General features: G+C 43.5%; 1 protein-coding gene across 3 annotated transcripts in view; it reads right to left on the reverse strand.

The window, feature by feature from the left end:
- vps13c (vacuolar protein sorting 13 homolog C) overlaps positions 1 to 17,279 on the reverse strand; it is a 511,929-nt gene that overhangs the window by 212,180 nt on the left and 282,470 nt on the right. The gene's annotated exons all lie outside the window — the stretch shown is intronic.

Below are 17,279 nucleotides of genomic sequence, written 5' to 3' on the forward strand. Positions count from 1 at the left end.
CTGGGTGCATCACATACCTAGGCAGCTCTCTGCTCACTATCATTCTGTCCCCAATGTGCTGAGATGGCCCAGACACTGCACTACCACACCCTGGTGTATGAGTCCGCATCAGGTAGCCCCATCCTACCCAGCTCGCAGATATACTCCCCCTCTTCACCCATGCTCTTACCTGAAGCCCTGGATATCGAGAGCAGTGAGCTCCCAGTGAACATGTTCTGTCATAGTGATGAAGTGATGTTATTCCTCACCTCTGACAGGAGCCAGAAGGTGAGGCGGCAGTTCCACCCTCACAGGGGGAGGAAGCAGAACCCGACCCCAGTCCCGAAGACTCATTCGTAACTTCTACTTCTGGTGACTGAGACCATGATAGATGGCTGCTTCTTGGAGGATCAGGAGTGGGCAGTAGTGAAGGGGTACTTGGCTTTCTCGTCTCTCTTATCTGTAACGTGGATCAGCTGGGCTACTCCTCCCTGCCCTGTGTCGAGAACGTGGTGGCTCCCTACTCTACCCTAGCTTGTAGTGGCCGAACAGTTCTGGAATATGCTAGCCTTCTGGCACTCCCTGGGCTCATTGCGCAGGTGTGTTCTTCTCATTCCAAAGCAGGGGAGCCATGCACGACGGGGCGGACAGTCAGCGGTGTGTGGACAAGCATGCAGAGGCACCTCCACATAGACACCTTGGAGCTGAAGACACTGTTTCACACACTGAAGCATTTCTGTCACAGATTGGTTGTCAAATTTGTCTTGACCAGGACAACATGGTGGTGACACAGAATACATCAACCACAAATGTAGTCTGCGCTTTCTGCAGCTCTGCTGCCTGACGAGGAAACTGTTATTATGGGCATGCAAGCATCTGGCCTATGTGTGACATGCACTATGTGCCTAGTAGTGTTGCACGGTGTATCGATACTAGAAAGGTATCACGATGCCTTCATGCAAAAAACGATACGATTTCCGATGTTTTTAGAATCGATACTTTATTAAAATAATAACGTTCTGTGTCTGTGTGGACTGCTCCCACTCTCCATGCTCCTTGCACGCATCTAGGCAAGTGGGCGTGTCAAGCAGGCATCTCTGAGTAAGTGAGTGCGCAGCTAACGTCAACACAAGTTCTTTGCCGACAGTCCTCGGCTTGTAGACAAAACAAAAGGTCAAAGAGAAATTTCGAACTATTTCGGATACAACGCGGATAGTGAAGGCATGTCATCAGGTACACAGAGGCCCGTTTGTAAAATATGTTTCAAAGTCATTCAAAAGCAATAGGCTACACATAGAACTTGGCTAAGCACCTCACAGACATATCCAAACATTTTTAAAGAGTTCAAAGAACGACAGGTTAACGAGTAGGCTATAGAAAACACCACTACATGATTAGTGCCAAGTTCATCTCTTCAGTTTTAGTCTAGCCTAACTAAAACGAGTATGGTTTTCTGGGATAAAGCGAACCTTCCTTCATCAGTGAATTTTGACGAGACATAACGACTACAGTGGGCATCGCTTTCAAATGGCGCATTACGAGGCGTAAAGCTGCGTGAAGCTTTAGTACCACTTTCAGCCACTGTGCGTCGCTCTGCCACTGTATATCGCTCTTCATATTTGGAATTTACATAGTCCAATGCATCGTTACACTACGTTAGTGTTTCCCAAAATTATAGTAGCAACGAACGTTCGCAACCACTATCTTAAAGTTGTGTAGTTACAACTACACCTCTCAACCTGTGGTAGAATGCTAGTAGAAGCATAGTTCCAGGAATCTTCATGTCAAAGACGTCACTGATGGCAGTTATTTGTTTGCAAATTAATAATTATAAATATATTTAGGTTTCTAATTGATAATTACACTTCTAACCACCATACATCCATATTTTAAAATGCCCAAGGCAGAAAATACATAAATTAAAAGTCAATTTGCAGCCATGTGCACGTAAGTAAAAGTCACACACCTGCAGATAATAAGGTGGGTGCGCACTTTTTGGCGAGTCAGCTGAGAATATGTAGCCTTTGATTTTCATGGAGGGGGGGGTCCTTGTTAGTTCACGCAAACCAAGCCAAGAAGGCTGATTCTGATTTTAATAATATGATCTGCACAAAAGATAAACTTAGGTAAACAACGATGTCAATATTGTTGTCAAAATCTTATCCCAGATTCAAACTCTTGGACAGGGGACTGATAACTGCTGTGCAACGGCGGCTGTCGTCTGCCGGCCTTAACGCAATGCGCCACAGAAGTATGTGCAGGTTCCCGTTCACATGCTACTAAACGTCATTAACCACCTTAGTCCAGACTACTGAAGTTTGGAAACTACTATCATGGTCCAAACTTACAGTACTATGTAAGTACGACAGTTTTGGGAAACAGTCGTAACTTACATGTTGGTTAGTTGAACGATGCATCCTGTTAGTAAAAAGCTAACCTCTGTAGTTGTATGGGAAATGCACCCCAGATCAGCTTGTAGGCCATTAGCAATCTGTTTATTTTATTTTATGAAGCCTACACAGTAGATCACATGCCACATTCTGACTTTCAATAGACAGATGCAATAGCCATTGGTCAAGTATTGAGTATAAAGCAATTAACATAGTACCCTATACAAAAAGTACTTCATACTATCATAAAAATGAGTTAAAACGAATAGCATTTTGCAACTTGACAAAACACTGGATTAAATATCGAAGGCACAGGAGAAAACTTGTACATCCATTGGCCCGTGGGGAGATCACATGCCAGTTGCCTCTCCCTTCAGGGGATATGACGGATTACAAAGCAGCATCTTATAGTTTACGTAGAGCTATTAAAGATGCTAAGCGGCGCTATAGAGACAGAGTTGAAGCTGATTTCTTGGAGGGTGATCCAGCACGAGTGTGGAAAGGACTCCGAACCATCACTGGCTTTGACAGAAAGTCCCCTCCTATGATGAATGTGAGTAAAGCCCTCCCTGATGAACTTAATGCTTTTTATGCTCGCTTTGACATGGAAAACACAGACTATCTTGCACTAGCTGCAGCATGTGAAGCAAATGAGGATGCACCTTTCTGTGTCTCTGAGGTCGACGTGAGCAACGCCTTTAGGAGGGTTAATTGTAGAAAAGCTGCTGGACCGGATGGAATTTCTAACAGGGTTTTGAAATCCTGCACTGCTCAGTTAGCTCCTGTGTTCACTTATATCTTTAACACATCATTGGCTCAAGAGACAGTTCCTACTTGCCTCAAGCAGTCTGTTATTGTTCCAGCACCGAAAAACAAAAGTCCATCATGTCTGAATGACTACCGCCCAGTAGCCCTGACGTCTACAGTGTTTTGAGAAGCTTGTGAAAAACATTATCTGCTCATCCCTCCCTGCCTCCTTCGACCCCCTCCAATTTGCTTACAGAGCCAACAGGTCTACAGAGGATGCCATCTCAAACCTCATGCACACCACCTTAACTCACCTGGAGGAGGGGAATGGGAATTATGTAAGGATGCTGTTCATTGACTTTAGTTCAGCATTCAACACGATAGTACCTCTCACCTTGGTCACAAAGATGAAGGCCTTAGGACTGAACACCACCCTGTGTCACTGGATATTTGACTTCCTCACCAACCGTTCACAAGTGGTTAGAGTGGGGGGTCTGACATCTGACTTATTAACCATCAGCACTGGTGCTCCCCAAGGCTGTGTTTTGAGTCCACTGCTGTACAACATCTACACACGACTGCAAAGCCAACAGTAGTCATACCTCCATCATCAAGTTTGCAGATGACATAGTGATCTTGGGCCTGATTAGTAACCACAATGAACAGCTCTACTTGGATCAGGTTGATGAGGTGGCACAGTGGTGTCAATCTAACAGCTTGACACTGAATATCAATAAAACCAAGGAAATGGTAGTGGATTACAGAAGGCAGCAGAACTACAGTTACACCCCACTAATGATCGGCGGGCAACCTGTAGAGAGAGTCACAAGTTTTAAATACCTTGGTGTCCACATTACTGAAGACTTAACATGGACTGTTAACACTCAATATGTTCTGAAGAAGTCCAGACAACGACTCTACTTCCTTTGTCAGCTAAGGAAATTCAAAGTTTCTACATCCATCATGAAGGCCTTCTACACTTCAGTGGTTGAGAGTGTTCTAACTGGTAGCATCATCACCTGGTATGGGAACCCCACAGTTAGAGATTGTAGTACTCTGCAGAGAGTAGTGCGCTCAGCTGAACGTACTATAAGAACTCAACTCCCTGCTCTACAAGATATCTATTCCAGAAGAGTACTCCTAAGAGCCCAAAAGATTCTGAAGGACTCTTCTCATCCTAACAATGGATTATTCCTACCGCTGAAATCAAGAAGACGCCTATGTAGTCACAAAGCCAGAACTGAGAGACTCAGGAGAAGTTTTTATCCCCAGGCCATCCGAACTCTGAACTCACACTATACTGACTTTGCACACCTTCACTCCTCAGCACTCTCAAACATTTCCCAACTCTGAATTCACACTATACTGACTTTGCACTCATTCACTCCTCAGCACTCATGACCCCCCCCCCCCCCCCACACACACACACACACACACACCTACAAGACTTTTAGCACTTTTACATCCCTCTCCCTATGCTACAGATCTTTTATTTATTTTCTTATTTCATCACACGTCAAAACACACACACACACACACACACACACACATATCTGACTTTCTCAAACTTTTGCACATCTCCATAGAACTTTTTATTTATTATTTTTGATTTCTCCTCCATCTACCCATTTCCTTGATTGCCTAGCCTTTCTGCCCCCCCCCCCCCACCCCCCACCATCCACAACACACACACAAAAAACACACACACTTACATCATCACTGTCATCACCTCACATACATACAGCACACTGCTTGCTACAGTAAGCCTCCTCTACATACTTGCTGCACACTGCCCCCCCCCTCCCTACATACACAGCACATTGTCTTCAGGATCGATCTTCTCCAACACACATCCTCTACATACTTACAGCACACTGCCCCCACCTACCCACACACACACACACTACACACACACACACACACAGTCACTGCTCCACTCCCCTCCTGCCCACACACACATCTTCACTGTCATCACTCACATACATCATACATACAGTACTCTGCTTGCAATAGTAAGTCCCTTCACCATACTTGCAGTACACTGCCCCCCCTCCCCTCTCCCCTACATACACAGCACATTATTTCATCAGGAAGCTTCTCCAACACACATCCCCAACATACTTACAGCACACTGCCCCCCCCCCCCCCCCCCACAATACACAGCACATTGTCTCATGAGGAAGCTTCTCTAACACACATATTGCACACTGCCCTCTCCCCACATACACAGCACACTATCCTATCTCCCCTGTCATCCCCCCAACACACACACCAAGACCCCTGGCAGTTGGGTTAGCCCCTTGAGCCGTGGATCTGCCCAAGGTTTCTTCCTTGGTAAGGGAGTTTTTCCTTGCCCCTGTTGCTCTTGGGTGCTCCTTGTTGGTGCCCCCCCCCCCCCAATCCCAATCCTCCCCCACCTTTCTTATGCATCCCTTGCCACTTAATCTACTAAACCCCTCTTCTACTGCACTATTGCAGATATCAATGCGTCTTTGTTCATGGGTTTGGCCTCACAGCAGAGGCTTAGACAACTATGACCCACGTTTTGGTTTCGTAATTTGCCCTACTTATTGACTGCAATGTAGTCAATTGACTGCTTGACAGGTTATTTGTATTTTTCTGTACAATAAACAAATACATCTGCTTTATGCCGCAGAATTACGCACTTGGCCAGCCTATAGAACGGGCACATTTTGGAGAGAATAGAGAATGTACGCACGCAACAATCTGTAGGCTATTTGTGGCTGGTTACCAGCAAACAATGTTTAATGCATTAGCCTAACTCAAGACGTCAAACATTTTCTAAACAATACAAACGGAAAGGATGCAGCAGGCAGCAAATGTAGAAGAGTCATTTCCAGTGGAAGAACAAAATGCTGAATGAAGCCCAAAGATATGAAGGCAAGTTCTTATGGCAAGTTGTTATTTTTTGAAGACGTAAATGGTTGGGCTATAGGCCTAGTTTGCAAGAAGGAGACATTAAGTGTGAGCATGCCACACTATCCACAGCTGTGGTAGTGGGGGGTAGGATTACTGTTAGCGCAGGATTTATATAAAATTCTTCAACAGAAGGCCTGCCTCGAATGCAGGCTTGCCCAAAAAAAAGGCCTGTGGTTTGCGCAGCCTACAGTAAGTAGGTCTTAGTGAGTTAGGAGTCCTCTAGACTTCTTTTAAGCTGTCTCAGGTGGAAAATTGCGTTCGTTGGGGGCAGGGCCGGATTAACAATTCATAGACCCTTGGGAACAAATGTCTGATGGCCCCCCCTGCCCCCCAACCAACGTGAATCGGTCAGTTAATAGGCCTATATTGTGAAGATTTGTATTGCCATTTAAGGCACGAGCGCATCTGTGAGGCCAAGCCCGTTTGTTTACAACTAACATTACATTTAATTAAACTGCTTATAGGCTATGCCGAAATAGTTTCAACATTTTGAATATCAGTGTCGGGTGAATTAGGAAATGCCTTATGGCTGAAAGCTGCTTGGGATCCCCCCTATGGTTTTTAACAGATGACATGATGCGCGTCACTGACATAATGCGCAAATAATATAGCCTAGATATTCCAATATATTTGAATACATGTGTTTATTTTAGAGGGGATATGCGAACGTCATTTTTGAGCAATTTTGACAGCCCTAGTCCACTGTAGGCAAAAAAAACATGGGTTAGAAAAAAAAAAAAAAAGTAATGGGGAAAAAAAAACATGAAGAAAAAAAAAACGGTGCACTTTTGCGGGATCTCATTGCGGGATCTCGCAAAGTTTTGCGAGATCCCGCAAAAGTTTTGCGAGATGTCGCAAAACTTTTTTTCTACTTTTGGAACTTGCTGGGCTTCCTACTTGACCCCAATAGGCCCACAAACCACTACCGCCAGATGGCAATCGTATCATGATACTATGATTGCTCTATCACTGTTGCGTGTTTTCTGGACACATTACATAGGCCTATGACACGGGAGGGAGAGGGAGACACCTGCGTGCAGACACGCACACACAGCAGGCTACAATAAATTGCCTAACAGACAGCAGCCTAATTTCGAGGTATCACTAATACCTATTAAATAAATGTAAAGGACACAGAACTGTAAGCTCAAATTCAAAAACTACCCAAACATATGCAAAGGTATATATAAAGCATATATAAATTGTGTTGCATATAGCCAGCTTAATTAATGTCAATTTAAAGATTATGATTAGCAGTTTCTATGCATTTTTCCATTGATAGTTACAGGAAGCCACGTTGTTGTTTAAACTATTGTTGCTTCTAGCCCACGTTACCCCCATTTTCACTTGCTGCAGGGACGCACACATTGCATGAGCGATCATAAGCGTTCTATCTCCGATGTAGAACTCAAATGTGTCTTGACGCCGCCGTTTGTAAGATCAGATCAAATAAGACGTTCTAAATGGAACGCGATGTAATTAAGCTGTTCCTTTCCAAGCGTCTTGGAGACGTAGTGTATGTGTGCTGACTGGGCTATGTCTATATAGTTGATGACACCAAATGAATAAGTATTGTAATTATGTTATTGGTAGTCGGAGGAGGAGTTAAACACACACAACTCGGGATTTACTTTTCACAGTTTATTCACAAGAATTAATTAATACACCACTACCTCCCACACACAGCCACCCCGCATTCATACAACCCGCTTAAACTAGCCCTCTCTATGGCCGAGTTAAACTAGGGGAAGGGACTGGCCATTAACCCCGGCCGGGGGCTAAACTCAAAGCGCACACACACACACACACACACACACACAGTAGGCCACACTAGACTGCAATAACAAGGCAATCAGTAGACTGAGCTAGATCACAGGGTCCTATGACCGGCTTTGAGAAAGTACTGGTTTAGTCCGTACAGCAGCTCCAGCCTGGAGCGTTATGAGACTGACCGTAAGTGTCCAGAGATAATTCAGAGTCCGCAAGTAGCCTAATCCACAGAGTTCGCAAGTATCCACAGTGTTCGCAAGTAATCCACAATGATCGCAAGTAATCCACAACGTTAGCAAGTAACAACGTCTGGCGTGCTGCGGAATGCCCCCCGTCCAGCCGCACTAATCAACACGCCGAGAGTCCTGTCGTGTCCAAATTCAGCCTCTCTTTATCTCCCCTTTACCAGCAACAATCACACGCCCCCAACAAGCCACAGGTGTCCCACCTCACCTGCAGCCTACTGCAATTAATCCACATGGTGGGGGCGTAGCCGTCGTGGCCAATAAACGCCATTCACTACAGTATGCTGCAAATGAGCAGACGTGTGAAGCACCGGGCATAACTTAATTTCGCGGCTACGTGGAGCAGTAGTAGGTTAATTGTTGAGGAGGCCTATAGTTTGAGAAAAGCTGCAGATCATAGGCAGAGAAAGCATAATGCTCTGAGAACAGTAGCCAAAGGTTTTCCTGCAGAAACAGGTGCCTTGGTGCACGCACCCCGCTTTCACTTTGACTCCCTGCATTGTGACAAAAACTGTCAGTCAGACAGTGAATTTTGGTTTACTAAATTAGCATAATGCGGTAACAATTAACCAAGCAGCAGCATAGCCTTGAAAGACGTACACTTTGAATTTGATCAGGGGGTCGTTTCTAGAAAGCATCGTTTGCTAACTTGCGTCGCAACCTTGGTAGTACGCTCCATCGTTCTTGGATTTGGTGTTTCTAGAAAAGGTAGTTCGAACTCTCAATCGCAAAAAAGGACGCAAAGTTTGGTCGTTTGAACTACTGCCCCTAGGCAGTCGCACTTGTGTCGTTCCTTGGTAGTTCCTGTTGGTGTCCGGAGCGCCTAACCAAAAATCACAACCGCCTAACCAAAATTTGCGAAGTGGATGTTTATCTCGTGACTCCATGATTTATCTATCCTGTAGCTTAATTTTGATTAAGACACTGACTCCCCTACTTGGCTCATTCTTGCTATTTATGTTAATTTAAGTATTGCCTTGCTTTTAGTATTATAATCTTCACAGACCCTTACATCAGCAGTGCTAAATGGTGTAGTGGCTAAAGCAGATGACTTATTATCCCAACGTTGTAGGTTCGATTTTCTGATGTGAGATTTTCCTCTTGCTTCTCGCTACCTGCAGGTGAACTGGTGTGACACGTAGATTCAATTGTTTTTGACTGATATATTGTACCTATGGTCTCTCGATGTAGAGTAATTATATACATAAATATGTATGGTCAAAACCTATTGTCTCGTAGGCCTACTCTTACTCAGAGATGAAAAGAAGAGATAGGATGCGAACTCTGGCCGAGCGCGCAGTGCACCGACGCGCTGACGTTAAGCCACGGGACAGTTAATAATCTATGGGATACCCAGACATTCGTCCAGGCTATATATTTTTTCCAACATAGATATTTAACACAAATAACGGCACATATTGGTCGGCTTCAGTAAAATGTTTTATATACTTGCAATTATAGGTTTAGATTTTTGCAGATGATAATGACAATGCCAGCATTAATCACTCGGTTTAAATGAGAAAAATGTCAACATAGGATGTGGCAGAGAATTTTCAAGGGGTGGGGTATTACACGTTGCCACTGTTTCCACCAATGATATCTATCGCTGCATCATCAACAACGTTGTTGGAACTACATTGTTCGAATGTCGGAGGTAGCGAATTGCGACACAGGTACGATGCTTTCTGGAAACAGGTGTAACAATGTCGTTGTTTGGTCGCAAGTTGCGTCGTACAATGGTGGTTGAGCAACGTCGTTGCTAACTTTTCTAGAAACGACCCCCAGAGCGGCTCTGGTTCTTCACCTAACTTGATGTGATTGTAGTATGGTGAATCGTGTCATTTTAGGAACGGTTCATATAGATTTTTGCAACTGGTGATTTTTTACTTGCTAGGACCCCATTGAATACAAAACAACCTGTTTCCAATTTTTTTCTTCATTTTCAGTGCCAAAATTCAAGATGGCGGACAATACATGCAGAAAAATAATATAAAGGCTTAAAGTGGTCAAATTTTTTGATAAATATAGACATAATAAGGTAGACAAGTGAGATACAGACTATTTACAAAAGATGTATTGCATCATTTGCCAAGAAATTTGGAGAAAAAATGGAAAAAATTGAATTTTCTTTAAAAATCTGCATCTTGTTTTATTATTGAAGAGTTCAACAAAACATTGTCATTGTCACTCAAGTATTTATCCTCACCACTGTCACTGTCTTTTTAATATTGGTGCACATCTCAGAGCCTTCACACCTGCAAAGTTGTGTGAATGGTCAGTTGTTACTCTTGCAAGAACACCTTCTACTGCATTGGCTGGCAAGACAACAGCACTTCACAAGCTCCACAACAGCCTCTGGTGCTGGTGGAAGTTTTGACAAAACAGGAGCCCATTGCCCATCAACAACTTGCCTCCATCCCAGTGATAGTGAGTCAAGAATCTTTGGAGCAGGCACTGTATCTTGTGCCCAAACATTTGCTTGCCTGTGTGCTCTCAGAATTTGAATTTCAACTTAATTTCACTTATAGAGCGTCAAAACATTACCCATGTCTCATGGCGCTTTACAGAGTGTTAAACATTCAGACAGAGCCCATGAGTAACAGGGGCGAGGAAAAACTCCCAAGAATTGGAGAAACATATAGGATGAAATCTCAAGCAGATCCACGACTCAAGGGCCTGACCCATCTGCCTGTGGTCAGTTACAGGACAGTAAGGTCTATATACAGAGAATAACATGTTATTTAGAGCCACCTGAGGTATATGTTACAAAGTGGTTAGATGGTTACATAACCAGTATGATAATGCATGAATCCTATTTAGTGTTAAGTTCAAATAGTCCAGTGTAGGGGATGCATTGTCCATAGGGAATTAGGAGTTCTCATCGGACAAGTAATGGGTCTCTAGGCTGCGCGGGCAGGAAACCGAGCATGGGGACAGCAATAGGCGATGGTAGGGCAATCATAGGGATGGGATTTCCCTAGTTCCCAAGTTCCACCGAAGGGCTTTAGCTGTTTGAAAACCATGTTTTGAGGAGCTGACACACAAATTTCTCACATCCAGCTAACACGTCTGGAGATGGATGAGGACCTACTACAAGCCTACAAGTGTGTTAATGACATCATCATGACTTGATTGACTTGAAACAGAAACCTTTCCTTTCCCACGGGATAAACGGTAAATGGCGGGACAAACGGTTGTCTATCAATTTCCTGATAGGATAGGATACAATAGGATACCCAATAGGTCCACCGACTCTATGCACGATGTGATTGGCCGGACCAAAGTTTGTTTTTTCCACCTCACAAGCCAACGGAGAGTTGCTAGACTACCCTGGCTGGAAATTACATTTGCTGCCGCTAGGGTACGTCAAGATTTCTAGGCTGAGATGAATCGTTTGTCGACGTTCTCCAGTGCCCATGATAATGAGACTGTCTTTGTTGATGTCACATCTGTGTGACATGTGTAGATATGTGGGGTTTTGCCAAAATTACTTACTGCTACTGCCACCTTTGTGTGTGTGAACTGTGACCCAACAGCTTTATGAGCAAGGTAGAGGACGAGGTTGGCTTTGGTTTCCTTCGATCCCAGGAAAGCTTTAAAGTCTTTGATTGGTGTAGTCTTGTATTTTGTATCATGTGCTTTTCCCATTAAATGGACCTGTCTCGTCCTGTCTTTCATGGAGTTTGTGATGGTATAGTTGTTAAATGATAAGTAGCCTATACGCCATTGTAGCCTCGTGCCTTACTTTCAACATTTTCAAAGAAGCATTCTGCCAGATCTTAGCAACAGTTTATGTCACTTTTCCTGACAACCATCTCCTGCACAACAGCCATGCCATCTATTAAGATGCCATCCAATGTGTGTGTTAATTGCACTGAGCTACTCTCTGTAGATTGTTCAGATGATGCTGTTTCTGAAACCAGTCACAATTCATGGATGAAGGCAGACTTAGCTGTAGTGGGCAGCATTAGGCTTGCATATAATCAACAAATTAATATGTTCCCACAATTTCCTGCAAGTCCTGTTAACGGAATTATTGAAGACAAAAGAGCTCATTGTGGACTTCAGGAAGTCTAAAGCTAGCACACACCCCCATTCTCATCAATGGGACTGAAGTGGAGTGTATCACCAGCTTCAGATTTCTGAGTGTCCACATCTCTTGGACCCTCAACACCTCTACCCTGATCAAGAAGGCTTACCAGCGTCTCTTCTATCTGAGGAGGCTAAAGAAGGTCCACCGCCTCCTCAGATACTGGTGAATTTCTACCCCTGCACCATCAAGCGTATCCTTACCAACTGTGTCACAGTTTGGTATGGCAACTGCTCTGCCCACGACCGAAAAGCATTGCAAAGGGTGGTGAAAACTGCCCAACGCATCACCAGTTCCTCACTCCCCTCCATTGAGGCCATCCAGGGCAAGGGATGCTTGCATAAGGCGCACAGCAGGTTCAGAGGAAGCTTTCCTGCTGAACTCTAGCCCCCCCCCCCCCCCCCCGCCCAATGCCTCCTTGCCTGTGCCTGTTGAGGTGTCCACGACCATAGCAACCTTGACAGGGACAACAAGGAGGCAGACACCCCCACCACCCCCCAATGTATGTTGTTTATACATTGTTCACATTACATAGCCATATTTATTCTGCTCTTATAAGGTAACTGCTAATATACACTGCACATATTTATATTACTCTAAACCTCTCTACCTTATATAAATCAACTGTATACTACTGTCTACACTGCACTAAATTTCTTGATCTGTCTATGCACCATCTGTTTATACTTTCTATATCACATTGCACTTTTCTCCTTTTTTGCACTTCTGGTTAGACGCAAACCACATTTCATTGTCTTCATACTCTGCAATGACAATGAAGTTGAATCTAATCTAATCTAATGTAATCTATTGTGGTGAGTGCAGAACATTACTTCAATTCAAATGATTATTAGGTTATGTGAAGGAAACTTTTAATCAGTCAATGTGTTTTTCTAGCCTCGTGAGACCATCCTGATCTCGCGAGCTTCAGGGTTTCACTCGCAGATCAGTCTGGATACTTTCCGTTAAAGAACATTTGGAGCAGTTCACCAAACGAACGTCCAATCAGCGTTGGCTTTGAGGCGGGTTGAGGTGTGACGCAACGAACAACATGACGGCATCCACAGAGATGAGCATAGCTATCGCGCAAGTTTTATTCAAATTAGAAAGTATTCCTGGGTAAACTGTGAAGCTATGAGTCTCAGCCATGCAGCTGGGAGGAATGAACGACACAGACATCCTCCACGGCTGATTCCAGTTCATAATGGAGGAATATACTATCTTCAGAAGTGTAGGGCCTACCATGAAAACTTGATGGGAATAGTCGTTGATTAGGTTCATAAATGGTAAGTTAAAACATCTTAACGTTTGTCACGTTACCTAACTTAATTGTATGTTAAACGGCATTAGAAGAATACTTTGTTCATCTAATTGGTTGATTTGGCCTGTCGATAACCAACAAAGGTGGTGATAGACAGATGGTTTATCCAATCAGCTAACCAGTATGTCCGCTCCTTCCCAAAAGTTCTTCAATGAAAAGTTCCCAGATGGATATGCGGAGCAAATCCATCTGGCGGAGTCAGGTTAGTGTTTTTCCGGGTATGCCAATAAATAGCATAATGGTGGTTACACCCATCACTGGTTGATAATCATGACATCTCATGTCACCCATGGTCATATTTATTACCTAAGCCATTCAATTTTATTAGAAAATGTATGTATATAATGATAATACCTCACATATATCCATTTAAAATGTTTAAAAAGGCGATTATTTGCAATTTTTGGTGATATATCCGCCATCTTGGATTTTGGACCTGTGCAGTCCGGGAAAAAATTGGAAACAGGTAGTTTTGCAAACTATAGGATCTGAAGAACTGAAAAATCATAATTTGCAAAAATCTATATGAAATTTTCCAAACACCTTTTTTTGCTACATATGGCCCTGCACTATTGGCTGGATGACCGTTCAATCAAATCAACAGACCTATTTGTGTCTCTGTGTGTGCGTTATAGATACGGTTCCAACTCTTTACGGGAGCGTTTATTTCCATATTTTACTTTCAATTTAATCTGACAAAAAGTGTGGGGGATAGAATCGTGTTCCAGCAAAACTGTGTACGTTATAACACCCACATCCCCCACGCTTGCTACACGCCTGGTGTGTGTGCGTGTCTGCACGCAGGTGTCTCCCTCTCCCTCCCCTGTCATAGGCCTATGTAATGTGTCCAGAAAACCCACAAAACGCAACAGTGATAGAGCAATCATAGTATCATGATATGATTGCCATCTGGTGGTAGTGGTTTGTGGGCCTATTGGGGTCAAGTAGGAAGCCCAGCAAGTTCCAAAAGTAGAAAAAAAGTCCCGCAAAAGTGCATCGTTTTTTTCTTCTTCATGTTTTTTTTCCCCTTTATTTTTTTTATTTATTTTTTTAACCCATGTTTTTTTCCCCCATGTCACCCGGAGGGCTCCGTAGTTTTAGGCGGTTTGAAGTCGCTTTTCATATGCCATGAGCGCTCGGCTACATTATAGCCACTCGGACAAAAGACATGTAAAAAAAATATGTTTTGAAAACTAGCATTAAACTGGATTCGATCCCGCAAAAGCAACACACGCGTGACTCTCTCCATCCTGATTTCCTACTCTGAGCCAACTAATATGTTACGCGAATCAATTAACTATTGTAGGCTACCATTAATTAATAACGTAGGCAACACCCAGGTAACATGTTGTCCAGGCTATCTGAAACAAGGGGTTGCCTCTCATCTACAACAACTGGTTACCTTGGGCTGCTACAGTCGTCAGTGCACTGTGCACAGTAGGCCTATGCTACTCTTTGTGGTTGATCAACTAAAAATAAAAGATGTATTTGGTGATGACGTTATTGTAGGCCTAGTAGAACTAAATTCTGAGAAATTAAATGGTACGAGAAACGATCTACATAGCGCACCAGACCGCGATGTCTTCAAGGGTTGAATGAAGGGAGTTTGCAAAAATTAGTGCATTTTTCAAGTCAATAAACATTCTTAATTTTCGAATGTCTTTGTCAGGGAACATCTGACTTTTAAAAACCATAGGCCTGGTAGTCGCTCAGACAAGAAGTTATAAGATAAAGGCAATACCATTTGTGTCACCTAATGCAGTTCAGTGAATTAGCAAGATACCACCAGAAGCCAACAATCATAAAGCACCTGTGCGCGCGCGATTTCTCTCTCCCCTGCGCATGAAGCTGTCTGCGTGTTGTAGGCTAGATTTGTGTGAGTTCTTTCTATCTGCTTTACTTTTGTGAGTTGCGACCACCTAGGCTATGTTATAGACGCTCTATGAGGTAGTGTTTAGCTGTGTCACAAAACAATAAGCTTTGTCAGACTACTTTTAAAATGATATTCAGGGCTATATACATTTTAAACATTCAAGGCTGAAGACCCGACAAAGCCTTGCTTTAATTCTTCAGGTGGGAAGTGTCAGGAATTTTCATACGAGAGACGCTATCATTGGTGGTTAGTATATGGAGTAGGCAATTGACAGCAAAATATCCAATCTGATATGATTTTAAATTAATGTAAATTTAGCCGGGACTGTAAGCTGGCACACGTGGGTGCTCAATGTTTTCAGTGGGTGCCCGAGAGACGGAGCACCCACGGTATCGGCGCCTATGACAAGCGCATCTCGCGGTTGCATCCATTACAAACAAACATGCAATGTGAATGTCTGGGATTGGGGAGAGCACTAAATGCTCTTCTGAATAAGCACGAAGTCAAGCCTTTAAATGAAAAACACTCTTAATAATCCAAAAAAATAAACGCTAATGAAGTAAACTTGTGACCATCAAAAATCGTGTATCGCCTGTAACTCCGTGATAACAGGACGTAACAGGAAGGCATTTGGCTGAGCAACGGAGGTTAATATGCTCTATATTTTGTCCAAATGATGTCGCGTGATGCCGCGTGATCCCGTGCGCGGACCGCGAGGGAGGGGAAGCTGGCCAAGTCGAAGCACTGCCCACTGTACGTGATGGAAACGCAATGTTCACGCTAGTAGCCTATAACATTACCATAACTTGCAAACGATCTGTTTAATATTCGGTCAGTACTAGTGGTAATGTTTGTCATGGCATGTAGACCGCAACTTGTTCAATAATTATTGCCCAGATTTAGGATAGGCTACCCGAAATGCGCTAATTAAAGCACACAGCATAATACCACTGAAGCGTGTTGAGTCCTAATAATAGCGGCTTGTTACGTGGTAGCAAATAATGTTATCAATGAAATAGACATAGGCCTAACGTACACAAATATATTGCAACAGGTAATGGTGTAGGCCTATCTGACGAAGACCTGGTTGGAAAATCTTCAAAGAAAGAAGACTATCTTCACCTTTTCCCCTTTGCAACTGTCAAATAAAGCCCATAAACACAGGAAGGCCAGGTAGCCTACATCAGATGGCCTAAAGATTAGGCCCCTCTGCATAGCATTCAGTGATTTGCATGCAGTAATTTCAACACCGACCTTGATCTAGCCTACTTTGGCTATTTAAAGGTACTTTATTGGCAAAACACAACACAATGTAAATTAACTATAACAAACAATGAAGGACTTAATCACACACAAATTACTATTTTACTGACTATAAAAAAAGTATAATTATGTAGTAAGTTTAGAAGTTTAGAACCCAGAATTGACCTGCACACTACAATAGTGCACCAAATGACTCAATACTCTTGGAGGAGGTCTGCATCCTTTCTTTTCCAGATATTTTAGGATTTCGCCGTGGTATCTTTTCGGTATCGAGCATCCAGATATTTATGGCAGGTATTGTATCAAAGTCATAATTTTGGTAACACTAGTGCCTAGTTCACAGAACAGTGGTGCGGACCTGCCATCCAGAAGCCACCCACATCAGTCAGAGTGGGGCTTACACCCCCAGATTGTGGCGAACATTTGAGAATGTTTCAGTGCTGCAAAGATCGGCCTAATTTGCATTGAGGGAAACTACTCATTGTGAGCTGTGGTTCAATTCACAACGACAACCCACTGGAGCTGGGGCTGGATGCATTTCCGCACACATGGTTGCAAACTTTCCTGTATGCTTTTCCACCGGTCGCACACATCCTGGCCCCACTGGACAGATTGCACACGGATGGGCACTCGATTATCTTGGTTTTTTCATTTACAGATA

This window comes from Alosa pseudoharengus, unplaced genomic scaffold, assembly GCF_046254945.1.
Source record: "Alosa pseudoharengus isolate Yale_2024_CS ecotype anadromous, Long Island Sound unplaced genomic scaffold, YU_APseudo_1.1 YU_APseudo_1.1_scf_16, whole genome shotgun sequence".
Classification (NCBI taxonomy): Eukaryota; Metazoa; Chordata; class Actinopteri; order Clupeiformes; family Clupeidae; genus Alosa; species Alosa pseudoharengus.